At 42.3% G+C, this 13,380-nt stretch overlaps 1 long non-coding RNA gene across 1 annotated transcript in view; it reads left to right on the top strand.

The window, feature by feature from the left end:
• Window positions 1-13,380, top strand: part of LOC122549151 (uncharacterized) — a 39,616-nt gene that overhangs the window by 11,039 nt on the left and 15,197 nt on the right. The window contains exon 2 of the long non-coding RNA XR_006311431.2: window positions 11,995-12,165. This is a non-coding gene — a long non-coding RNA (uncharacterized LOC122549151). The remainder of the gene's footprint in view (window positions 1-11,994; window positions 12,166-13,380) is intronic.

Genomic DNA, 13,380 nt, shown 5'->3' with positions numbered 1-13,380 from the left:
GTCCCTCACAGAGTATTGAATAAAAACATGCCAAAATGGTCCAATGAAATCTTGAACGCAGGTAGAGCAAGAGGAGTAACAGAAAGCTCTGAAGGTAATAAAAAACTAATAACCCAGTCTCAATGATAAACACACAGATAATGTTGACTGCCATTACAACATAACGATTTGTTCTTTACTGCCATAATGAACAGACTCAGGAAGAACAATCTTTTCATTTAAGAGGTCAAAGAACGGAAATGAAAAACAAATGAGTGACTCTTTGGAAGATAAAGGACACCAATGTGTCATTGCAAAAAAAAAGCAGCTCAGGTGCTTCATCTGCATTATAGAGCAGACCCTTAATTAAATTAGTTTAAAAAATTCAGTTTTGAGCCTTGGCTTTGAGCACTGCATGCATTTGAGAGTATGCCAAGTAAATGGATGTTGTTTAGACTTTAGGCTTCTACATCCCATAATATCAAAACATTTTCAATGCGCCAGTATCAAATGATCAGTTCTTTACCCCTCTGTTATTGTCCTATTGGTCAGCCTGAGTCTTTGTATGGTTTTCTAAGGTCAACCTTGCGTATTTGCACTCACTTTGACTACTTGTGGGAAACATGATTTTACTGTTAAAGCATTGATTGTTGTCAGTATTCCCCCCAATTTGTAAATAAAAAGCAGTCTCTATTGTCTAAAATGAATTAGTCCCATGATTTACATCTATTGTCCACTTAAATAACTCTTTGCAGTCTAGTAAATGGTTCAGTTGGACCAACCACTGCCACAGAGAGGCATAGTGACAAAAAGCACGGAAACAGACCCTTCAGCCCAACTCGTCCATGCTGACCAGATATCCTAAATTAATCTAGTCCCATTTGCCAGCACCTGGCTTGTATCCCTCAACCCTTTCTGTTCATATACTCATCCAGATGCCTTTTTAAATATTGTAACTGTACCAGCCTCCACTACTTTGTCTGGCAGCTTATTCCATACACATATCGCCCTTTGTGTGAAAATATTGCCCCTTAGATCCCTTTTAAATCTTTCCCCTCTCACACTAAACTTATGCTGTCTAATCTCCCCCAAACCAGGGGAAAGACCTTGTCTATTTAGCCTACCCATGCCTCTCATGATTTTATAAACCTCTATAAGGTCACCCCTCAGCCTGTGATGTTCCAGGGAAAACAGCTCCAGCGTATTCAGCCTCTCCCTATAGCTCAACCCTCCAACCCTGGCAACAACCTTGTAAATCTTTTCTGAACCCTTTCAAGTTTCACAACATCCTTCCCATTGGAGGAAGACTGGAATTGCACACAATATTCCAAATGTTGCCTAACCAATGTCATGTACAGCCGCAAAATGACCTCCCAACTCCTGTACTTAATGCTGTGACCAATAAAGGAAAGCATACTAAACACCTTCTTCACTAAACTTTGCTCCATGGGAAACCCTCTTTTCTGGATCACTAGCTTTATTATTTGGCAATGAACTGAACTCTTCTGACAGCAGGGGGTGAGCATGCTGACAATTTTGTATTCCCAGCCACAGTAGAGACTCTACATTCAAGCAACTATGAACCTGCACTCCATGGTCTCCTTGTTCAGCAACACTCCCCAGAGCCTTACCATTAAGTGTATAAGTCCGGCCCTGATTTGCCTTTCCAAAACGCAGCACCTCACATTTATCTAAATTAAAGTCCATCTGCCACTCCTTGGCCTATGTGATCAAGATCCCATTGTACTCTGAGGTAACCTTCTTCACTGACCACAATTCATCCAATTTTGTTGTTATCTGCAAACTTACTAACTATATCAACTCTGTTGACATCCAAATTATTTATATAAGTGATGAAAAGCAGTAGACTGATCTCTCATCCTTGTGTTACACCACTGGTCACAGGTCTCCAGTCTGAAAAGCAACCCTCCACCATCACCCTTTGTCTTCTACCTTTGAGCCAGTTCTGTATCAAAATGGCTAGTTCTCCCTGTATTTCATGTGATCTAACCTTGCTAACCTGTTTACCATGAGGAACATTCTCGAATGCTTTATTGAAGTCCATATGGATATCATCCACGGCTCTACCACCTTTCTTAAATAGTGGCACCATATTACCCAACCTGCAGTCTTCCAACACCTCACCTGTGACTATTGATGATACAAATATCTCAGGAAAGAGCCCAGCAATCGCTTTCGTAGCTTCCCACAGAGTCCTAGGGCTCCTCTGTAATATGGACATTCATCATCTATTTCCCCACATTTTGTATCTTCCATGTCCTTCTCCACAGTAAACACTGATGCAAAATATTTGTTTAGTATCTCCCCCATCTCCTGCAGTTGCACGCATAGGCTGTCTTGCAGATCCTTGAGGGGTCGCATTCTCTCGCTTGTTACCCTTTTGTTCTTAATGTATTTATAAAATCTCTTTGGATTCTCTTTAATTCTATATGCCAAAGCTATCTCATGTCCCCTTTTTGCCCTCCTACTGTCTTTGTATTCTTCTCGGGATTCACTCGATCTCTGCTGTTTTTACCTGTTAAATGCTTCGTTAACCAAGCCCTCAATTTCTCTAGTCATCCAGCATTCCCTACACCTACCTGCCTTGCCTTTCACCCTAACAAGAACATTGTCTCTGGACTCTCTATCTCATTTTTGAAGGCTTCCCAATTTCCAGCCATTCCTTTACCTGCGAACATCCACAGCAATGAACCTTTGAAAGCTCTTCCCTAATACCATCAAAATTGGCCTTCCTCCAGCTTGGAACTTTAATGTGTAGATCATGTCTATCTCTCTTGAAGATTTTTCAGCAGTTAGTGCTGAGCAGAGGCAACCATTCAGTAAAAGAGTTGGGTTCTGGTGAAATGGCACACAAGTCTGAAATTTGAAAACAGATTTACAAGATATATATTCTCAAAATTCTCAACTGGTAGGCAGCTATGTAGGTTATTCAACCAAGAATGGTGCGTCAGGGAAATGTCAAGAGTCTGAATAATGAGTTGCAATAACGTATTAGACTGGCAACTCATTTTAACATATGGAGCTCAATATGGTACACTATTACTCACGAGGAACAGCACTTGTCAAATCGCAGTAACGTTGCTCCATGGGAAACCCTCTTTTCTGGATCACTAGCTTTATTATTTGGCAATGAACTGAACTCTTCTAACAGCAGGGGGTGAGCATGCTGGCAATTTTGTATTACCAGCCACAGTTCTGGTCTGTCACTGTGTTACCACCTTTGTGCTATTTTATTGGAGGCTGTTTCTGCTGGGTGACTACCACAAGGGGTGAGGGAGCAGCCTTGTTTAATTTCTCCTTCTTCTCCTGCAGCTGTGATTACCTGAGGACTAGGAATCAAAGAATTGAATTGAATTTATTGTCACAGTGAAAAGCTTTGTCTTGCGAGCAATACAGGCAGATCACATAGTTAAATAGCATAGATAAGTAAATAATAGGTAGACAGTGGCAAAAACAAAAACACAGGTACAGGCAAATGTTAAGAGTTTGTGAATCCATTCAATATTCTAACAACAGTGGGGTTGGTGCATGTGTTTAGACTTCTGTACCTTATCCCTGATGTAGAGGTTGTGGAAAAACATTGCCAGGATGGGATGGATCTTTGAGAATGCTGGTGGACTTTACTTGACAGCAGGCCGAGTAGATGGATTCTGTAGGTGGGAGGTTGGCCTTTGTGATTGTCCAGGCAGAGTTCACCACTCACTGTAACCATCTCCAATCTTGAATAGTACAGATACCATATCCGGTAGTGATACATCCAGACAGACTACTCTCGATTGCGCACCTATAAAAGTTGGCAAGGGTATTCACTGTCATGCCAAATTTCGTCAGCTGCCTGAGGAAGAAGAGACGTTGTTGGACCTTTGTAACCAGTGCATCCACATGAAGAGTCCAAGAAAGCTTGTGGATGACCACTCCCAGGAGCTTGACACTCTCTACATGTTTCACTTCTGTGCTGTTAACGTGGGGCATGAGTAACATCCCACTGAAAGTCAATAATGAGTTCCTTGGTTTTGCCGGCATTGAGAGCTAGGTTGTTCTCAGTGCACCATTTTTCCAGGTCTTCCACCTCTTGTCTGTGGTCTGTTTCATTGCCATCTGACATTCGACCGACTATGGTGGTGTCATCAGTGAACTTGTAAATGGCATTAGTCTGGTATTTGGCGACAGTTTGGGTACACAGTGAGTACAGTAGGGGGCTGAGTACGCACCCCTGGGGGACTCCAGTGTTGAGTGTTAGTGAGGATGAAATATTGTCCCCAAACAATGTGGATCTGTTCTTCAGTTTGATTTTCAGATATTGCAAAGCCAGAGGGCATCTCCCTTTTGAGTTACCATGATAGTCTGCCACTTACAACAGGATCTTCTATCTCTTTGAGGGGCTTCCAGGTCACCCAGAGCCTTATGGGCTCCAAGAGGCAGCCTCTGAATTGGCTGACTCCACCAAAACTTTTCACAGCGTCTTGTCATCACTTAGAGGCACCAGCTCATATTTCATTCTAATGGGAGTACCATGCCCTGGAATGAAAATTCTGCTTACTTATGCTCCAAACAGTATAGCAATTGAGGTTTACTCTTCTTGACCAAACAACTGTTTGCATGTTTTCCAGGCATCCCCATCACTCAGACGATGCCTTTATCAGTCAGGTCAGTTTCCTTCAATTGCTGCTTGAGGATTATGTTTATTACTCCAGCAATAAGAAGGTTCGTTGAAAGTTAAAAAAAAAAATGTGTGGGCTGTGTGTATGAGATTAGTGTGCTATCACTTTGAGCATGTACCCATCTGCAAATTGATCACCAAACATCACTATCATCTAGTCTACAGCTTATCAGCACATCAACCAGCGATCAGTTACCATCTGATTAAGGGAAAGGGGAAAGATATTGAGGCTGGGGGAGAGTGTTCAGTGTCTAAGGGTAATAATTTGAGTATTAGGTGCTAGATAGTTCTTGAATACACTGGGTACCACATGGGAAATAGATAACACAAGTGCAGCAGTAAGAAACAACCTTTGTTAAAGTTCTCTTAATCATTGTTAAATTTGTGACTTCAAATATGCTCTCTCAGCCTGTGATATGACATTGGAAGTGCAGGGGTGGGGGAAAGAAAACATGGGGGTAAATGCAGAGGTGTTTACAATTGTCTCATAACATTTGCTGGAGCTGATGTGCCTTCACTCTGGGAATTGTGCCGTTTGATTCATTGGCTAATGCTCGTACTGTCAGTGTGAAATGGAAAGTGTGGCTGGAGGAATTCAAAGTTATATTGACATCATGATATGTTTTCAGGTGTGGTAACAATGGTGCAGGAAACATAGCAACAGACTATTGCCATTTAATGCAGGTACTTTGGTGATAAAAGTTGGATTACTAGCATACAGTGAAATATATGGAGGACCATTATATGGTGACACCAAATGCCACATTCCAAAAGCATGTTTTACATCAAATGAGATAGAAAGTGGGGGGGGGGGGGGGGAACATTAGCTTAATTATTACAGATCTGAATAACCAGATAACGGAGAGGGATGATCCAATATTGCAAGTTGGATCAGTTGAGGTACAAGCTGCTGGAAAGAGGATGTAACAGTGTAGGATAACACTTTAAAAATAATAGTTGCTGTGAATGGATAATGTCACAGCATGAAACTTTGACCCACCTCTGCCAGTGGCATGACAAAAGCTGAAGTTAACTGAGTTGCATAACAGAATCCAGGTCCATGTAAATGTAAGCAACAGAAATCTGGGAGAGCATTTCAGATGTGGGAAGAGATGCCAGCTGATCTCCCAAGGAAAGAAATGTACAATCTGGGAGGAAGAGGGGTGCAAAAAACATCTTGCTAAGAAATGTAGAAGCAAAGCTGAAGCAGCACAACTGAATGAATCAAAGAAAATGCAAAGAATGAGGACACAAATAATAATCGTGGTTACACATTTTCCATTATTGGGGGCGACCATGAAAAAATGCCAGTGATCATAGGTGGTAATGAAATGTGCATTTTTGTAGCTTTAGGCAGTGACAGTAATATTAATGCCAGAGCACTGACAGGTCTGAAAGTAAAGAAAATCATGTGTGCTTCTCAAATGTGAAAAAAAGCTGTATCCTTACATCACTAAAATCATGGTTCAAACTATTGAATGTATTATTGTGGATGTGAGAACTGCAGATCAGAATATAAAGGCAGATTTTGTCGTGATTGAGGAATATGGGAAGCCTCTTCTGAACACAGAAATAGTCCAAGCATTGATGGCACTACCCATCAGGTTGAAAGTGAATTCCTTAAAATCGTATGCACATCTTAGAATCTAGTTTGGGCCTATGTTTAGAGGAATTTAAGAATTCCACAGTCACCATTGATAAGAGCGTGAGACCTGTGCAGATCTGCGTGTATACACAACATCTTGTGTTCTGAGAGTTGAAGCAAAGATCAAGGAATTGATTGACTAGGAGAAGGTGAGGACTGCAGATGCTGGAGAGTCAGAGTCGAAAGTGTGGAGCTGGGAAAAGCACAGCAGGTCAGGCAGCATCCAAGGAGCAGGAGAGTAAACGTTTGGGGCAGGAATGTGGAGGAGGAAGGGGGCTGAGAGATAATTAGGAGGGTTGGGGATGAGGCTGGAGGGAAGATAGATGGGATGGCCATAGGTGGATGCAGGTAGGAAGTGATTGTGATAGGTCGATAGGGAAGGTGGAGCGGATAGGTGGGAAAGAAGATGGACCAGTAGGTCAGGTCAAGAGAGCGGTGCCAAGTTGGAAGTTTGGATCTGGGATAAGGTGGGGACTGGGGAGATTTGGAAACTGGTAAAGTCAATGTTGATGTCGTGTGATTGTAGAGTCCCAAAGTGGAAGATGAGTCGTTCTTCCTGCAGTTGGTGGGTGGCTTTGATTTTGCAGTGGAGGAGAGCCAGGATTTGCATGTGAGGAGGAGTTGAAGTGGTTGACCACAGGGCAGTGGGATTGTTTGGTGCATACAGACTAGAGATGTTCCCTGAACCGCTCCACGAGTTGCCTTCCCGGTCACAGCACGAGGTGCAAACCTGCTCCCACACCTCCCCCCTCACCTCCCCCCTCACCTCCATCCTAGCCCTCTACACCTGGCAACTTCCCTTGACGCCCCACAGGGTGTAAAACCTACACCCACATCTCACCCCTCACTTCTGTCCGAGGCCCTAAAGGATAATTTCAAATCTGGCAGAGATTTTCCTGCACATCCTCACACCTCATTTACTGCATCTATTGCTCTCGATGTGGTCTCCTCTACATCAGGGAAACTGAGCACCAACCCGCGGAGTGGTTCAGAGAACATCTCTGGTCCGCGCGCACAAAACAACCCCATCGCTTCAACTCCCTCTCACACTCCCTCCAAGGACATGCAAATCCTGGTCCTTATACACTGCCAAATCAAAGCCACCTGATGACTGGAGGAAGAGCGCCTCATCTTCTGCCTGCAACCACACAGCATTAACATTGACTTCGCCAATTTCTAAATCTCCCCACCCCTGACTTTATCCTCGATCTAACCCTACAATTTGGCACAGCCCCCTTCCACCTCCACATTTATGATAAAGGGCTTATGCTGCCCGTGTTGCTGTGTCTTTTCCAGTGCCACGCTTTTCAATTTAGATATCATAGAGGCAATTAAAAAATCAGTACCATGGATAAACCCTTCCAAAACCAAATGGTGACATTAAACTCTGCATTAACATGCAACAGGAGAAATGAAGTGATAATGAGAGAACATCACCCATTTCTCATTGTGAATGAAGATTTTCAAGAGTTATCAACAAGCAAGATATTGTCCAAATTAGACTTAAGTATCACTAGTTGAACCTTCATCCTGATTCAAAAAAAGTGACAAGTTTACTATACTTTAATATTGTGGACTTTAATATACAAGTGATCATTATTTGGAATCAGTGCAGCACCAGAGATTTACCAATAAAAAATCCATAGGGTGATACAAGTGATCTCAGGAACAGTTAATATCTCAGAAGACATCATGATTTGTAGAGCCAATAGAGAGAATCATGACAAGAGGTGGAAATTAATATTCATTAGATTGGAGTCAGCAGGATTTAGGGTCAGTTCTAACAAATGCTTGTTGAACACAACAGAGATAATGTCCCTGGACATGAATTCTTCATAAGTAGAATTGATCAAACAAAGATAAGGTAGAAAGAATAACTCAGGCATATGAACCACCAAAGACTCGCAGAGCAAGAAATTGTCTGGGACTTGGAAACAGTTGTGCAAGGTCTATCCCAAACTTCACTCCATTGCCTGATCTATTGAGGAAGATGACCATAAAGAATGAATGATTCAAGTTTGATGAAGAACAGAAAGCTGGATTCAAAACACAGCTTAAAAAGCACTTGGACTCTATAACACTATGATCCAAATGAACCAATGGAAGTCATGGTAGACACTCATCCAGTAAGATTAGAAGCAGTCCTGGTGTAAATTCATGATGAGGGCCAAAGAATTATTACCTATGTAATCAGATCTCTGACAGATGTGGAGAGGAGATATTCTCTGACGGAAAAAAGTTCCTAGAATTGATGTAAATGTGTGAAAGGTTCCATGCAAACATGATCAGCATTGACTTTGAACTAGTGATAGATCACAAGCCATTGGATACAGTTTATATTCCCAGATCTAAATTATATACCAAAATTGACAGTTGTATTCTGAGATGCCAGCTGTAGAAGAACAAGTTCATTCAGATTATTGGAAAAATGAACATTGCTAACCTACTGTGAGGGAAGATCAAGCATACAGACCTTCACTAGAGAAGAAAGCTGAGTAATTTGTGCAGTTTGTGGTAAATCAATTGATACACTCAAAACAGTGATAATGAGAGAGATTGAAAGACCGATAAGGATCTAGAGTTGGATGAAATCAGACACAGACTCCAAGATGGAAAATAGCAGAATTGCAATTAAAAGCATTCATTGCTACACAAGATAATCTGTGAGAAGTGTGTTTTCAGAGGCAATAGACTTGTAGTGTTAGGCCTAGATTTGTGATACTTATATGAATCATTTGGGAATTGTTTTGAAACAAAACCTCCAGAATATGGTGGGCTCTTTTCTGTCAGTATGTGTGGGGTTGCTCTATATCTAACCACATACCAATTCTTCCTTCCACTATTTGACCTCAGTCTGAGCAATCTTTGTCCATTTCTCTAATGCTTGGTTTACCATGGCACTTCTTTATCTATAGCCATTTAGGGATTACACTGTGGACGGTGAATGCCTAAACTTGTATATAATCTACATCAAATATTGCATCTAATTTGCCTTTGAACTGTCTGTGTCTGATGCCATCCAATTCTGGATCTTAATCTGACTCTCTTTCAATCTCTCTTTATTTGAGTGTACCATGGGCTCAAACTGCATGAACTATTCAGTTTTCTTCTCTAGTGACGGTCAATCGATAGAATCTTACAATAGTCTGACTGATATGGCCTATGATAGGATTTGTGGCTGAATTGGGTGACAAGTGTGGCAAAGTCCACCTCAGTGTTGGGATAATCTTGCTCTATCTTTTATGGTTTTCACAAATGGTGTAGTGAGATTCTCACTAGGCAGCAGCAAGATGTCAATGATGAGGATTAATACCTGTTACATACCTTGTGAACTCCACAGTTCATTTCATTTATATTCAGATTAGCATCTTATCAAACCAGCCAAACAATCTAGATGCCCGGAAAGCTTAACAAGAGAACCAGAGTGGGTACCTAGTGAATTAAGCTCTTTCTTTGCTTCAAATTACTTCCAGGTGGGACACTGGGCAACAACAGACCATGCCTGATCTACAGGCACCAACCACATGCACCTTCATCGATAGATATTCACATTTGGCATCTGCCAACCTATAATGAGCATCATGGTTCTTCTTCAATACACTGACACTCTGCTCATGAACGTGCAGGGTACACCAACAACTAGCATTTAGAGAGCTGCAGCAGAGTCAATTTGTGCACAGGGACAGGCACTCAGCTCAATAAATTGACCAGGCTGCAGCCCAGGGCTGCTTGTTTGTTCTCTAAGCACCACCTGCATGTTTGCACCATCTATGTCAAAATTACCTTACCTTGCCATATCATGCGTATTATTGTGTTGGTACTTTGACCAGAGCTAAAGTTTTTCACTACTGCTATTTTATGGGTGTGCAAACACAGACAGGCTCCTTATCATGCTGGATGGGTTGAACACCTCAGTGAAAGGCACACGGAGATGGAATGTAACACTTATACAATGTGATGCAAGCACACCACATTCATTCAACCAAATATCTATGTGGGAAGCTGGTGCAGGATAGTCCTCAGTGCTGCCAAGGGGACCGAAGACATTGGGTGTCCCATATTATCAGCCTGCAGTCCAAGGGTTTCAGCACAGTCAGATCCCCTTTGAATGAACACAGGGGATCTGTCCTCGTACTATCCAGGGACTGTTCAGTGGTTTGATATTCAGGGAGATGCAAACACTGCAATCAGCGGTCCAGTTGGTATCTGTTTGTTGAAGTCGATTTGAGTTTAGGGGCAGCATTCCTTGGTGTCAGTCCATTGTTTGTTAAGGACTGTAGGAGCAACAAAGGTTAAATGGCGGCACGGTGGCACAGTGGTTAGCACTGCTGCCTCACAGCGCCAGAGACCCGGGTTCAATTCCCACCTCAGGCGACTGACTGTGTGGAGTTTGCACATTCTCCCCGTGTCTGCATGGGTTTCCTCCGGTGCTCCGGTTTCCTCTCACAGTCCAAAGATGTGCAGGTCAGGTGAATTGGCCATGCTAAATTGCCCGTAGTGTTAGGTAAGGGGTAAATGTAGGGGTATGGGTGGGTTGCGCTTCGGCGGGTCGGTGTGGACTTGTTGGGCTGAAGGGCCTGTTTCCACACTGTAAGTAATCTAATCTAAATGACAGAAGGGGTGGGGGAGTTGAGGTTTGTGGTGGGATGCAGTGGCACTTATAACATTGAGAATAAAGACGGCATTGGGGAGAAACACGTTCAATTCAGAACTGTATCGGAGGGCATAGAAAATGACAGGAGGGATGGTTATTGACTGTATTCATCATGGCTTCCATAGGGAGAATGTAAAGGAGTAAGGTGGGCATCAGAAGATGTAATTGCAGGAAAGTCAATTTTGATGAAATTCAATGTAGTGGAGCTCCACATTGTGGGGGGGTTGAATGGATTGTCAGGGTACTGCAATATAACGGGAGGTATGTAGGCTCTGGAGAGGTATCTGGCAATCAGGCAGATTCAGGTGTTGATAATGGTTAGTGTGGTCGGCACTCCTGATGTAATTTTCCTTTCTCTACATATGAAGTACTCCTAAGAATGGCTGGAACTGCACCCAGGTTGGTGGACTATGTTTTAGTTTGATGGTCAAAAGCACAGAATCCATGTTTACTAGATGCCCCGTGACATTGCACTGACAAAGGCATGATGGAGCAATTTGCATAATGCAACTACATTAGATTGTCAACTATTACATTGCCCATTTAGGTCAAGGATGCTTGGGGGTCAGATGGTGATCAAAGACAATTTGCTACCTGCCTTGCAAATTTAACCTGGGCATCTCAGTAATGTCAAAGTTGGCAGAAATGATGGTACAAAAGACCAATGATGGCTGAAAGAAATCTACTATTGACTCCATCTCCAAGGGCCCTGTGTGAGCCACAGAAGTTCAAGTCTTTATCTGTCCTTTAATGATTGTGCAGAATGTAATATGAGATTCAGCATTTGTAGGATTTTGAAAGTGGCATTGAGTTGTAGGCATTCCCTTTTACTTACATATTGTGATCACTCAATCAGTGCAGCATCTTCAATAAGTGATTATACACATTGAGGTGGAATGTCGTTGTCCAATACAATAATGCCCCAATTATACACATTCAACATATTGCACAATGAATTATATACAGCTTTCATGCTCCACCAATTGCTGTTCTGAGATCTGAGAAATTCTTTTGCTCCCTCTGTGCCAAAGTTAGGTCTTTTCCACCAAAAGTGGTGGGCATGCCTGTTGGAATGGTAGTTGTTGTGACTGCTTGCCTAAGAAGATGATGCAAGTGGAGTAGGACTGATAGCAATCCCAGGAGCAAGCTAACATGAAGGATGAAGTGCACCAAGCTCAGGGAGAGGTCACAGCCCCAGGACAAATGGTGAGTAACTATTGGCCTGTTAGCTTAACTTCTATGATGGGGAAAATGCTTGAATCTATAATAAATGAAAAAATAGTAAGACATCTGAATAGAAATTGTCCCCTCGGTCTGACACAGCATGGGTTCTTGAAAGGCAGGTCATGTTTAACTAATTTACTGGAATTCTTTGAGGACATTACGAGTGCAGTGGACAAAGGGGAACTGGTGGATATGGTGTATCTGGATTTCCAGAAGGCCATCGACAAGGTACCACTCAAAAGACTGCTGCATAAGATACAGGTAAGGGTACTGGCATAGATAGAAGATTGGTTCATTAACAGAAAGCAAAGAGGATAAATGGGTGTTTTTCTGGTCTGCAATCAGTGGCTAGTGGTGTGCCTCAAGGATCAGTGTTGGGTCTTTAATGTTTGAAATTTAAGTAGATCATTTAGAGTTGGGGACCAAGTGTAGTGTGTCAAAATTCATAGATGACACTGAAATGAGTGGTAGAGCAAAGTGTGCAGAGAACACTGGAAGTGTGCACAGAATGTAGAACATAGAACAATACAGCGCAGAACAGACCCTTCGGCCCTCGACGTTGCGCCGACCTGTGAACTAATCTAAGCCCATCCCCCTACACTATCCCATCATCATCCATGTGCTTATCCAAGATTTGGAGATGGCGGTGTTGGATTGGGGTGTACAAAGTTTAAAAATCACACAACACCAGGTCATAGTCCAACAGATTTAATTGGAAGCACTAGCTATCGGAGCGCTGCTCCTTCATCAGGCGGTTGTGGAGTACACAATTGTAAGACACAGAATGTATAGCAAAAGTTTACAGTGTGATGTAACTGAAATTATACATTGAACCTTGATTGTTTGTTAAGTAACTCATCTGTTAGAATGGCCATGTTAGTTTCACTTCTTTCATATGTAAATCGCAAAACATTTTTTAAAAGTTACATTCTCAGGTTAACTTTAACAATTGGTGTCAGCCAGATAATATGTTGAAGGTGTTAGCCCCCTGTGTGCTGTTGGCTGTGCCATAATGTTTAGACTGATTTTAATCTTAAAAAATGAGTTAACAGAATCTTACATGGATTCATGCCTTGGAGGATGCTCACCCGAAGGTCCGAAGTCGAATGTCTTGGTCCCTGAAGTGTTCTCCAACTGGGAGGGAACACTCCTGTATGTTGATTGTTGTGCAGTGCCCATTCATCCATTGCAGTAGCC

This window comes from Chiloscyllium plagiosum, unplaced genomic scaffold (genome assembly GCF_037043375.1).
Source record: "Chiloscyllium plagiosum isolate Xiang-an unplaced genomic scaffold, Cpla_swu_hap1 HiC_scaffold_4, whole genome shotgun sequence".
Classification (NCBI taxonomy): Eukaryota; Metazoa; Chordata; class Chondrichthyes; order Orectolobiformes; family Hemiscylliidae; genus Chiloscyllium; species Chiloscyllium plagiosum.
This window is presented reverse-complemented; position numbering and strand designations above follow the sequence as displayed.